This window comes from Phacochoerus africanus, chromosome 11 (assembly GCF_016906955.1).
Source record: "Phacochoerus africanus isolate WHEZ1 chromosome 11, ROS_Pafr_v1, whole genome shotgun sequence".
Taxonomy (NCBI): Eukaryota; Metazoa; Chordata; class Mammalia; order Artiodactyla; family Suidae; genus Phacochoerus; species Phacochoerus africanus.
The window spans coordinates 38,405,502-38,419,387 of record NC_062554.1 but is presented as its reverse complement, the minus strand read 5'-3'; positions in this window follow the sequence as shown (position 1 = coordinate 38,419,387).

Here is a 13,886-nt window from a genome sequence, read left to right as displayed (position 1 = left end):
TCTCACCAGCTGCAGTCTAGGGTGGATCATTGGACTTACCTGTTGCTCAGTTTCCTCTTTTTACAAACTGTGGAAATAATATCGACCCATGGTTTTGCTATGAGGACTAAATGACATAATGAAGATAAGAGTGCTTAGCACCTGGTGTATAGTAAGTGCTTAAAGGTAGTTCCTGGGGTTTGTTCGGCTGTTTCTTCAGTGGCGTATGGCATTGTATAAGAGTCAAAGCTAAATGAAATTCCCCCAATTAGGAGAAACTGGGCCAAATGGCCTATCTGGAGAATTCAATTTCACAGAAAGCTCAAATATTTGCAATATGGGTCTCTTGGGTTTTTGTTTGTTTGTTTGTTTTCCTTGCTTTGTGGGCTTGGTGTATGTTTTTAATTGGAATGTGGAACTTGAGTGGGCGTATTGAGTCTTGTTACCCAAACAAGATGCCCAGGCCATCTTTGCCCCTTGTACACATGCTGGCAGGTGAATGGCGTGGGGGCTATACCTCCCTGAGCCACCCATCAGAGGCCAGCAGGAGAAGCAAGGGCATCCCCAGCTAACAGCTCCCTGTAGTTGCCAATGGAAGAACTCAGCACCTCACTCCAGAAGGAAGAGTGATTTCACAGCCTGCAAAGACGCCTGGAAAACATGTTTCCTCCCTTGAGCCCCAAACACATTTCTTTCCAGAAAATCAAGAAAGATTTTCTAAACTGTTCTTTTACTTTTTCAGATACACAAGTTTCAGACTATCTCTGTTAGTTTGTTTGTTTTTTTAGGTCCTCACCTGGCATATGGAAGTTCCCAGGTTAGGGGTTGAACTGGAGCTGCTGCAGCCACCAGCCTATACCACAGCCACAGTAACGTGGGATCCAAGCCGCCTCTGGCACCTATACCACAGCTCATGGCAATGTCAGAGCCACATCTTCATGGAGATCAGTCGGGTTTGTTTCCACTGAGCTGCAACAGGAATTCCTGCTAATTCTAAAAATATACTTTGAGTTCATTTTGCCTAAGAGCACTTTCTAGTGCTCCTCTCTGCTGCGGGCTAATATTCAGGTCGATCAGCAAGCCTTGAACAAGCATTACTTGTAGCAGATCCGTGTCAGGGTTGCCATGGCCTGTTCAGGCTGCAGAGGTCTGACACGTGCAGAGAGGGCCTTTGGGCCATTATCATCTCTGACTGATTCTGCTGGGCCCCTTGAGGGGTTCTGCCTGCCAGACACAGCCCATGGTGGGCACCTTTCATAAGCTGAGATCTTTCTTGCTTCCATGCTCAAGATGGTGGGCCTTGACCTCCATGTAAAACATCCTTGACTTGTTTCCAGAATTCATTTTGCTCTCTCTCATCTCTGCATTTTCCCACATGTTCTCCCCTCTTCCAGAAATACTTTCCCCCAAGTCTCCCTTCCACATCCTTTCTCTCCTTCACCTGGTAAAAATCCCATCTGTCTTTGAATGCTTAGCTTGGATGTCACACCTTCCCTCTCCCCTCCCACGAGCAGGTCAGGGTCAGGTGGTCTTCCCTTGGTCCCAGCACACCCTGACCTTCCTCTGTGGGGGCATTCACCATGGCCTTGGTATGCAGTGACCACAAGCTCACATTTCTCCTTAGGCCCTTAGCCCAGGAGTCTGAGCAGTCAGGGCCACCCCCTTGTGGTTCCCCTGGATGCTCAGCACTCCCTTAGAACCCAACTTATGCACATGCTCATTGGCCAAGTTTCATTCATTCTGAGTACAGATGTTCCCAGCTAATTTTTAGTCTCTACCAACCCCGAAGCTGGGCCTTTGAAAATTGATTAAAATCTTCAATTAAGGAAAGACGAAAGAGAAAATAAAACAAAGGCACTTCGGTAAGAGTTTTAGTCTAGTCCTTAATAGCTTTAGATGTGCAATTTAACATCCTCGGACCCCAGGGTCCTTGTTTGTCAAACGGGAATATTAATGCCTTAAAAATCTGAAGATACAAAAGTTTTTTCGAGTTCCTTTAAGAGCCCTATGATCTGATTTGATTTCATGAATATGTATTATGATCAGTAAGAAAACAGAGAAATAAGTTCCCTTCATGGCCCAACAGTGAATAAACTTGACTAGGATCCATGAAGATGCTGGCTTGATCCCTGCTCAGATCCTGCATTGCTGTGCCTGTGGCTGTGGCTGGCAGCTACAGCTCCGATTCGACCCCTAGCCTGGGAACCTCCATATGCTGCAGATGCAACCCTAAAAAGCAAAAAAAAAAAAAAAGAGAGAGAGAGAGAGAGAGAAATAGTTGGGGAGATGCCTAAGGAGGGAGAATACCCCCAACCTGATTCTTTTATGTTCTGGTCTTTCTGACACCATGTAAGCATGCAAAGGATATAAGCAGGTAACAATTTAAAATCAGTTCATATTTTTTTGGAGTCGGACATCTGTCTTTATTGGCAAGTATTTGGGGAGTAGGGGAAAAATTTGGCCTTGGACTAAAAAGGCATCTCAGAACCCAAGTAATTTCTGGCATGTGATATTTTGATGATTTTAAGGTAAACAGATTAGAGATGATTGCATTCTTCATGAATTATGTAAATTTTGAAATTAAAAGGAAAGTTCTCTAGGCAAAAGATGTCTTGCATTTGGTTTAATTAGAACTGTGCAAAGAGGCCTACTAAATGGTGATTCTGAAAGCAGAGGCCATTTTCTTCAGTCCCAATTTAAACTTCTCTGTCTTTTGCCACATTCTTGGAAACAGCATAATGTTTGGAATAACAAAATCCTAAATTAAATAATTCCAACAAAACATAAGCTATTGACCAAGTACTTAACCATTGTAAACCTGACTGTGGTCATTTTTAAAAAGACAATGATAGCTTTATGGTGTCATGTCTTATGTTTAAGTCTTTAAGCCATTTTGAGTTTATTTTTGCACCTAGTGTGAGGGTATGTTCTAATTTCATGATTTACATGCAGCTGTCCAATTTTCTCAGCACCACTTGCCAAAGAGACTGTCTTTTCCCCATTTTATATTCTTGCCTCCTCTGTCAAAGATTAACCATAGGTATCTGGGTTTATTTCTAGGATCTCTATTCTGTTCCATTGATCCATACATCTGTTTTTGTACCAGTACCACACTGTCCCAATTACTGTAGCTTTGTGGTATGTGTGACATCAACCATATGTAAATGTTTTATTAGGTCAGTCTCTCAAGGCAATAGAAATAAAAACAAAAATAAACATGTTGGACCTAACAAACTTACAAGCTCTTGAACAGCAAAGGAAACCATAAACAAAATGAAAAGACAACCTACAGAATGGGAGAAAATATTTGCAAACAATGCAACAAACAAGGGCTTAATCTCCAAAATATACAAACAGCTCATACAAACCAACAAAAGAAAAACAAACAACCCAATTTAAAAATGGGCAGAAGACTTAAAGAAACATTCCTCCCTAGAAGACACAGGGAGGGCCATTAGGCACATGAAAAGATACTTGACATCACAAATTATTAGAGAAATGCAAATCAAAACTACAATGAGATGCTACTTCACACTGGTCAGAGTGGCCATCATTAGTAAGTCTGCAAAAACAAATGCTGGAGAGGTGTGGAGAAAAGGGAACCCTTTTACACTGTTGGTGGGAATGTAAATTGGTACAACCACTATGAAAAACAGTATTGAGGTTCCTCAGAAAACTAAATATAGAATTACCATATGATCCAGCAATCCCAACTCCTGGGTATTTATCCGGACAAAGCTATAATTCACAAAGATACATGCACCTCTGTGTTCACTGCAGCACTAATTCACAATATCCAAGATGTGGAAACAACCTAAATGTCCATTGACAGATGAATGGATTCAGAAGATGTGGTACGTACATACAATGGAATACTACTCAGCCATAAAAAGAACAAAATAATGCCATTTGCAGCAACATGGATTCAAACAGAGATTCTCATTCTAAGTGAAGTAAGTCAGAAAGAGAAAGACAAATACGATATGACATCACTTATATGTGGAATCTAAAATAGGGCGCAACTAAACCTACCCACAAAACAGAAGCAGACTCACAGACATAGAAAACAGACTTGTGGTTGCCAAGGGAGAGAGGGGAGGGAATGGGAATGACTGAGAATTTGGGGTTAGTAGACGCAAACTATTACATTAGAATGGATAAGCAATGAGGTCCTACTATATAGCACAGGGAATTATATCTAGTCTCCTGGGATAGACCATGATTGAAAATAATATAAAAAAGTAATGTGTATATATATATATATATCCTGGGCTATGCCAGGAGATCAGATATAAAATATTATAAACACATTATATATACATACATATGAGCCACTTTGCTGTATATTAGAAATTGGCACAACATTGTAAATCAATTATACTTTAATTAAAAAAAATAATAATAGTCAAAGGACTTTAACAACTCACCAAAGAAGATATAGAGATGGCAAATAAAGCATATGTAATGATGCTAATATCATATGTCATCAGGAAAATGCAAATTAAAACAACAATGAGATGCTACTGTGTCACACCTATTAGAATGGCCAAAATCCAAAACACTGACAATATCAAATGCTGACAAAGATGTGGATCAACAGGAACTCTCAATTGCTAGTAGGAATGTACAATGGTTCAGTCACTTTGAAAGGTACTTTGGCGGTTTCTTACAAAGCTAAACATACTTCACCATACGATCCAATAATCACATTCCTTGGTCTTTACCCGAAGGAGTTCAAAACTTATATCCACACAAAAATTTGCAACACCAACGTTTACAGCAGATTTATTTATAATTGCCAAAACTGGGAAGCAACCACGATGTCCTTCAGTTAGTGAACAAACTGTGGTGTATCCAGACTCTGGAATATTATTACTCAGAGCTAAAGAGAAATGAGCTATCAAGCCGTGAGAAGATGTGAAGGAATTTTAAGTGCATATGACCAAGTGAAAGAAGCCAATCTGAAAAGGCTGCATATGGTGTGATTCCAGTTATTTAACATTCTGAAAAAAGGCATAACTATGAAGACAATAAAAAGAGGAGCAGTTACTAGGGGTTGGGTGGGTGGAAGAAGGGATGAATAACAGGGCACAGATTATTTTAGGACAGTGAAAATATTCTGTATGATACATGATGGATCCATGCCATTGTACATTGGTCACAGCCCATAGAATGTACAACACTGAGAGTGAACTGGGATGTAGGCTACAGACTTTGGGTGAAGGTTATTCCAGGCAGTGAGAAGAGCATGAACAAAGATATAAAAAAATCACCCATTCAGCCATTTGCACTCACTTTGTGGTAAGCATCCTATCTGGTGCTTGGACTATAAGATATACAAGGGACATTAAATCCCCAGCCCTTGGAGCTCGAAACCTTGAGGGATTCGTGAATGAGGCTGGGCTGCAATAAGCCAAACTCCATGGGAATCATACTGCTCTGGGGAGTCACCATGAAAGACAAAATGAAAGAGATATTGATAATTTTATGAAAATAAATTATAAATTTTGATTTCTAGGGCATAAAATGTTTGTGTCAGTTGAGGATAAAAGTTGCTTTTTATCACTAGCTTATATTTCCAACTATAGAGTACATGTTTCTTTCTCTAAAGAACTAAGAAGTTTAATTAGTAGTCAGCTGTCTCTTGATCAAGAGACAAGGGGTGCTTTTTTTTTTTCCAGAAAAAAACATGAGGACGATATTACATTTTGATATTCAGGCCTTCTCATTTATCACTTTCCTCAGAGCCTCAACAGATGCATATTTCTAGCTATTAATAAAAAGCCCTTTTCAGTAGAAGCCTGGCTTTAGGTTTTAGATAAACAGTAGTTTAGGAGATTCTCAAATTTAGGCTCAAATTCTCTCTGATTGCTGTAACTTTTCAACATGTCGTTTCTTTCTTTCTTTTTCTTTTTTTTTTTTTTTTTGCTTTTTAAGGCCGCATCCACAGCATATGGAGGTTCCCAGGCTAGGGGTCAAATCAGAGCTGTAGCTGCTGGCCTATGCCAGAGCCACAGCAACACAGAATCCAAGCCGTGTCTGCGACCTACACCACAGCTCATGGCAACACAGGATCCTTAACCCATTGAGCCAAGCCAGGGCTCAAACCCACAACCTCATGGTACCTAGTTGGATTCGTTTCCAACTGTGCCACAATGGGAACTCCCTCAACAGGTCATTTCAAATTGTAGATAAAGCAAATCAATCAGATGTAAACTGATAAAGTTTACTAAGAGATATCACAGGTTTTATAAACTTTTTTTCTTATCATGTATTGAACCAGACTTTGAAAAAATACCTGAAACCTACTGGGATCTCATTGAAAATAATATCCAAGAGTGACTTCTCCTTAGTAGACGATTTAGTGGGAAATACACCTGACCTCCTAATTGCTATTGCTGCATACTATGTATTTCAAAGAAATATAGGAAAGAAGCACAGAACCAACCGGTAGTTATTTTGTTGTGGTGGATATTATTTCTTTTTGATGAGCAGAGAGAAGTAATTTGCCTGAACTATGGCTTCCTGACTCCTAATTACATAAGTGAGAGAGCCATCTGTGTGGAAAAGGAAATTAATTTAAAAGAAGTTGGTGGCCATATCTAACATAAATTTGCTGTGTAAAATGAAAAGAGGCCTGAAGATGTCAAAGCACGTTTTAAAAAATTGACAGCATGAAGGCCTTGGAGACACTTCATTTTGATCTGCTCCATACAGTGACTGGCACTTTAGCCTTTGTCCTTTAGCAGATAGCCTTATTCGCTGGTTCACAGACTGGAGACAGATCATGCAAAGGAGTGAAAATTGTCTCCAAGTTTGGTTTAACCTTTACTGAGGCACCCTGCAATAACCAAAGACATAAATGCATCAATTTATTAATTTGAAAATATTTAATGAGCGTAGCTAGGTGGCTGGTCCTGGAGATGCAGTCATGAAGTCCAAGTCCCTTTAGAGCTGAGAGTCTAATCAGGGGGCCCAACTACACAAGTTTACAGACACATACATGATACAGCTTCAGGCATGGTCCTTATTCTTAAGAATCTGATAGCCTAATAGGGGAAGTTGATACATGCAGGGGGAGGGAGAACCAGCTAGAAATAGAGGGAGCCAGAAGATCAAGAGTTTGTGGTCAGGTGCTATGGCAAATTCACTTCGGCTTACGGTTCTCTTCCCTTTAGTTTTTGAACTATTTACCACCCAGTGACATCCTATGTATCCTTTCATCACAGAGGCAGTTTATAGTCTCCTTTTGCAATTTGAGTATCATCATGTCATCCAAGTCAAGAGACTTATGATTTCTTCAGTGTTGAGCATTGGGTAGAAACATAGTGAACCAAGCAAAGTTTCGACATGAAGATGTCAAAGAGCCCCAATGCCTCTAGAGAATTTTCCACTTGTTAATAGGTTGATGGTATTTATTCCAAGAGGCTAGAAACTCACAAAAGCAAAGATAAGATCACCTGATAAGACTTCTGAGTCCAAGCATGTCAGATTCAGGGCCATACCTTTCCATCACCCTAAATAAAGCTATTCTTGACCTTAACCAACCAACTTTGACTATACCCTTTCCCCTTCTTTTCTCGCAGGGAGTGGGGAAAGAAGTTTTGTGAAACAGACAAGAGGGCTCACTATTTAAGCCCAGGTCTTTGAGTGGAGCCAGAGATCTCCCATTGCCTCCTCCTCAGGTCCATGTGCATCCTGAATTCAGGAAAGCCTCCTCCTGGTTTGTAGATCAGCCTGCCCTTCATCCTCTTCGACGTTCCCTGGAAAGGCACTGGGGCAGGAAATCCCAATACACCTGTCCCCAATTTCATTCCCTACTTCTCCAAAGAAACAAAGGAAAGAAAAAGAAAATTGCAGGAGAAAAGAAGCTAAGTATGAAAGGAAGTCTACAAACAAACAACTACTAACACAATCCTAAAAGCATGTCGTCTCTAGTAACTCAGTAAGTTTAAAGAGATGGTTTGGTTTGCTCTGTCTCTTGTTCTTTCTCTTATACTCTTTCCCCATGATTTTCCGAATAGATGTTCAATCAATTTATTAATTGTGGCACCAACCACTTTTTTTTTTTTTATCATTTTTAGGTCAACTTTCCTGAGAGAACTACACACTCACCCTTCACCGTGCATCCCCACATAGAGGGGAGACTGTGCATAGGCTAAGAAACTTCATCTCAGTGAGCGGAGGGCTGGTCCAAGCCGGTGGTCCAGCATTAACATGCTCATACAGTCCATCCCTTGCCAGGTGAGGTGGACATGTGGACTCTGGTGGCATGGATAAAAGATAAGACTTGGCCTTTTTTTGTTAATGTGAAAGTCTTTTATTATGGGGAAAATAGTAAAATGTTTTGCAAGGTGCTACTCAGAAAAAGAAAACAGATCCTTTTTAAGTAAGCAATTATGGACTGGTAACAAAATTAAACATAGAGTTTCAATCTCGATTACAACGTGTTATGGCAGAGATGCACCTGGAGCAGATCTTGTCTCCTCCAAGGGTTGCTGGACAAATCCAAAGTCTGTGTTTGGGACACTGAGAACAAGTACACACAAAGAAGTGGGCTATTTAAGAAAGATGTACACACCTGGTCCGGTGTAGTGGTTAATGGAAATTTGAAACGCTATAAACTTTCTGGACTTCTTTTATTTATTTGTTTGGCATTTATTTATTTATTTATTTATTTATTTATTTATTTATTTATTATTTTTTTAGGGCTACATGGTGGCATGTGGAAGTTCCCAGGCTAGGGGTTGAATTGAGGCTGCAGCTGCTGGCCTTCGCCATAGCCACAGCAACGCCGAATCGAGCCACATCCATCTGCAACCTACATCACAGCTCACAGCAACGTTGGATCTTTAACCCACTGAGTGAGGCCAGGGATCGAACCTACGTCCTCATGGATACTAGCCCTCTGAGCCACAACGGGAACTCCTGGTTGGCCTTTATTTTTGATACCTATTCTGTGCTAGGGACTCTGTTGGCAAATAGAGTGATGGATGAAACGTGGTCTGTCCCCCTTAGCTTTCAATACATAAACTAAGTTTAGTAAAGGCATCCTCTGCCTAGTTACCGCATTAGATAACATGTCTCTAGGCCATCTGCAGAGAACAGTGCTCTGCAGGCAGTGCAGAGCCCCTTCTCTCTCCAAAGCCAAAACCCCCTCTCCTTGCACTTGTTTTAAAGTGGGGCGGCTCAGGCATGTGCAGTGATGGTTGCCCACTTGATCCTTATAATTTTACATGAACCATAAGTGGTGGCAAAGGCCCTGGGACATATGAACTCACAGAGAACTTCACTGCAGATACTAACGAGCAATAGTGTTGGGAACTGAGTGCCATAGATGGTATGTTAATGACTATCACCTATGCAACAAAAGTTAATAAAATTTTACAGTTTATAATTTCCTTTCTTAAATATTAGCTGTGGTACTGAAAAACCACAAATGCCTGAGAAGTTGATGCTACAATCTATTTATAAATGAGGAGAATGAACCTTGTTCCAGGAAGGCCACTTATTAATAGAAGAGCCAGACCAAGACTTCTGTGACACTCTGGGGTGCTATCCCCCAGCGCATGCTACCCTCTTGAGTGCTAGTAAATTACTTGGAAATGCAACTGTTCACCTACCTAGATATCTCCACCGTGCCTGAGAACTGAGCATTGTTTCCTGGTAGGCTGAGAATCTCTTGAGAAATTTGCAACGAAAGTGTGAGAGCAATTCTGCTAAGAAATCAGATTTCAATGGTGGTGTCACCATTGAAACCATTTCCTTCACTACTGCAAAGTGATAAAGCATAAAATGAAGTGACAGGGAAATTATTTTCAAACCTTGCCATTTGCTTAGGCTACAGGAATATTTGCTCATGGTAAATTTAACATAGTTTTCATTTTTCTTTTTGAAATGAAAACTTCTTTTTGAGGACAAAATGCTGAGGTTTTTTTTTGTTGTTGATTGTCTGTTTGTTTTTACCAAGAATAAATTGATTTTCCCATAGTTTTAGGTCTTTGGTTATATCAGCTAGGAGCTGGTGAGGTCCCAAGGTGAATAAAATGTAATTTGCAGAAGCACCAACCATGGCGTTTCTCATGATTCGCAATGGGATGCTGTCACCACCCCCTTATGTATGCATGTGCGCAGCACTCTGCTTGTGCTCTAAATGCATTCATCCTCTCATATAAGCTGCATAACAGTCCTGCCAGAGAGGTTGGGTCACATGCCTGTGGCCATCGAGGTACTAACTAGGAGACTAAGGACTGAGACCAGGGGGCATGGGTCCACAAATTCCTTAATACCAGTGCTTTTAAATCTTTGTCCTTCAGAGGTGCCCTCAGGCACTGCAGAGTCTAGTAGGGACAAGGTCAAAGCTATTCATCTCTGCTTTTTGTAGACCACCTGTCATTACCTCTTTTATATATAGTGGGTTTCCTCATGTTTGGAGCTCACAAAATTACAGCACAACTCAAATGCACCAAGAACAGCAATTTCTTGGTTTGCTCTATAGCTAATGGTATCTTCAAGAACAGGCCTCATCTGATGGCAGTCTGATGGCAAGCAGAGAAGAGAAAGTTAAGTGTCAAGAGGGTCTTAAATTTAGTTCAATTAAATAATTAAGAGCACTTTTTTAAAAAAGTTCAGGGTTTCAGAGAGCCACCTCACCCCTCCTCTCTTCTGTCCTCAGAAGGCTTCTGGGAGTGTCCAGGTAGGGGTGTGACTTTCCTGTCCACATTCAGTGCCATGCTTCTTGCCTGGGTGCCAAGAACCCAGATGCCCTCCAATGGTGAAGCGACCTGGGATCTATTCTTTTAGCTCCAGCATGCTCCTGTCAAGGCTCCCAGGATGAAATGCCCTCCTTCTCAAGTTACAACTCTTCTGGGGTCTGGCTGTGATTCTCCTCTGTTACTAGTCCAAGCAGCAAGCTCTGCAGTCTTTATTAACTGGGACACACCTCATCCCCAGGAAGAGGACCCCCTTGGGCTAACAGGCTCCTTCGACCGAGTTAGAGAGTAACAATGTCCCTGCTGGTCTTAGCAAATCTACTCTCCAGGAAAAGCTGTGAACTGGAGATCTAGTTATGCCTAAATGGGAACAACTGCTTACGCCCCCTCAGAGGAATTACAGTTTATTCCTACTGGAAAGCACCTTAAAAGCTATCCACACGCTTCCTCCCTTCCCACTTTACAAGTTAAAGAACCTGAGGCCCGGAGATGAAATGGTTGGCTATGGGTCACATCTCATTGATGGCATTTTAAGCCTCCATACCACCTGCCCATCGACGATAAGCCCACATCAGTCAGAATGGCTGAGTCCTGTCCCCCATACCTGGGCGTGAAAGTTACACACACATCACACTTTGACAAAGTTAACCTGTCAGAGGGAACAACTGCGTTTTTGTTTTTGTTTTTGTTTTTGTTTTTGCACATACCGGTTTTCTGTGAAATCCTTTAAGTCTGAGGAGATCAACTACATTTCTCTTCAAATAATATATCCTTAAGTTTCTTAGGTATTTGGAAGGGATCTGAGAGACCAAGGGTGGGAAGGAAGCAGGGATGCACAAACCAGCTCGACACGCTTTTTTCAATTCTTTATCTCTACTCACTGTAGCTTCAAAATAATGCCATCTTTGGGGAGCACGATGGAAGATTTTCAGCAGAAAATGTATTCAGTAATGAGAAGCATAAAAAAGCACTCCATGAATACTAATGTGTTGCCTAAACATTGTATCTTTGATTTTCCACTCAGTGAATTATCCAAAATAAAATGCAAAAGCAATTATTTTGGGAATGAGATTCCATGCCCAAAGGGGGAGGAAGGGGCTTTAAAAATGACAAGAAATAGCTATAAAAAAAATAGGAAAATGTTCTGGAAAAAAAAAGTGCCTTTTCCCCTGCCAGGCAGACTACTGATCCTAGGTTCCAGCAGAAACGGAGCCTGAGGCAAAAGTTGATGAACTTCGGCTTTCACAGGAGGGTGACCCTGGGGGAACAGGAAGGGGAGGCCCAGTAGAGAGAATGGGGACCCACTGGGAAGCTTGTGTGACTTTGTTTTATTTTCCAGATGCACAGTTACCTGGCTCTTAGCATCATACGATTCTTCAATGACCTGTGTTACTTGCAAGGCCATGCAGTCGGATGTCCCTAACTCCATGCTCTCACCATTAGAATCCACCCTCCAGGCATCAGCAAGCCCTCACTTCCCTGGGTTGGGTCCCCCCCACTTACTGGCAGTCTCTGGGGAAGCTCCAGCAGCAGAAAACTATTCCAGGGAGAGACAGATGGTCCCTGACTTACGATGATTCAACTTATGGTTCTTCATCTTTACAAAGGTGGGAAAGTAACAAGCATTCAGTAGAAAGCATGCTTTGAATTTTCATCTTTTCTGGGGCTATGCAGTACAGTCCTTTCTGGTGAGGCTGGGCAGTGGCCTTGAGCCATGGCTCCCAGTCAGCAATATGATCAGGAGGGCAAATGGCCAATAGACTTAACAGCTATTCTATCTTTCACTCTTAGTACAACATTCTATAAATTAGACAAGACATTTAACACCCTATTATAAAATTAGCTCAGTATTTGGTAATTTTGCCCAACGGTCGGCTAATGCAAATGTTCTGAGCAGGTTTAAGGTGGGCTAGGCTAAGCTACGACGTTTAGTAGCTTAGGTGTTTTAAATGCAGTTTTGACTTGTGCTATTTTCAATTTACAACAGCATAACCCACGGAAGAAGATGTGTAGAGGTGCGAGGGGTCCTCACTGGAAACTACCATGGGTTGGACTGCACTGCCCTCACGTGTTGAAGTCCTTTTTGTAGATAAGGTCATTGTGGGGGTGGTTAGTTAAGATGCCGCCATCCTGGAGCAAGGCGGCTCCCTGGTGCAGTATGACTGGTGCTTTATAAAGGGGGAAATCTGCACACAGACATGCATGGAGGGAAGGAAGAGGCTCCATGAGAATGCGCCCCACACACCAAGGAATAAATGTCCGAAGCTGGCAGGAGCTTGGGAAGAGGCAGGGAATAAACCTTTCCTCAGGCACCAGCCCTGGGAAGGAACGAAGCCTGAGGACACTGACCTCAGAACGTCCAGCCTCCAGAACCGTGAGACGACACACTGCTGTTGTGTCAGCCACCCAGTCTGTGGCACTTTGGTACCTTGTTAGAAAATCGCTACAGGAAATTTCTTTCCTTCTCCTGCCAGATAGCATGTCTCCCCTAGTCTTCCTCCAAGGAAGGAAGGGAGGGAGGGAGGAAGGAAGGAAAAGAGGGAGGGAGGGAGGAAAGAAGGAAGGAAGGAAGAAAGGGAGGGAGGAACAGAGGAAGGGAGGGAGGGAAGGAAACAAATTTTTAAAAGATAGAAATCAGTCCTAGATCTTCATTAAGACGGCGTTATGTCCCAAAAAATCCATCATAAATTGAAAATATTGTAAGTCCAAAATGCATTTACTATATCTAACCTATTGAATACTAAACTTAGCCTAGCCTACCTTAAACGTGTCAGAGCACTTATATAATTAGCCTACAGTTGGGCAACATCACCTAACACAAAGCCTGTTTTAGAAGAAAACATTAGATACCTCATGTAATTTATTGACTATTGTACTGAGTGTAGAACTGAATGGCTGTGTGTGTCTAGAATGGCATCGGTTATTTCCCGTGACGATCGTGTGTCTGGGAGCTGTGGCATCACAGGAGAAGGTCATACCATGCACCACCAGCCCAAGAAAATTTCAAAATTCAAAGCATGGTTTCTATTGAGTGTGTATCACTTTCACACCATCTTAAAGTAGAAAAATTGTGAGCTGAACCATGATAAATCAGGACCATTTAGAAGGCACTCATTTGTTCACCTCAAAGCTCATCAAAGGCATTATTTATTGTATAAAAAGAGTAACATGGGCTTTTATATTCACGTGATCAAT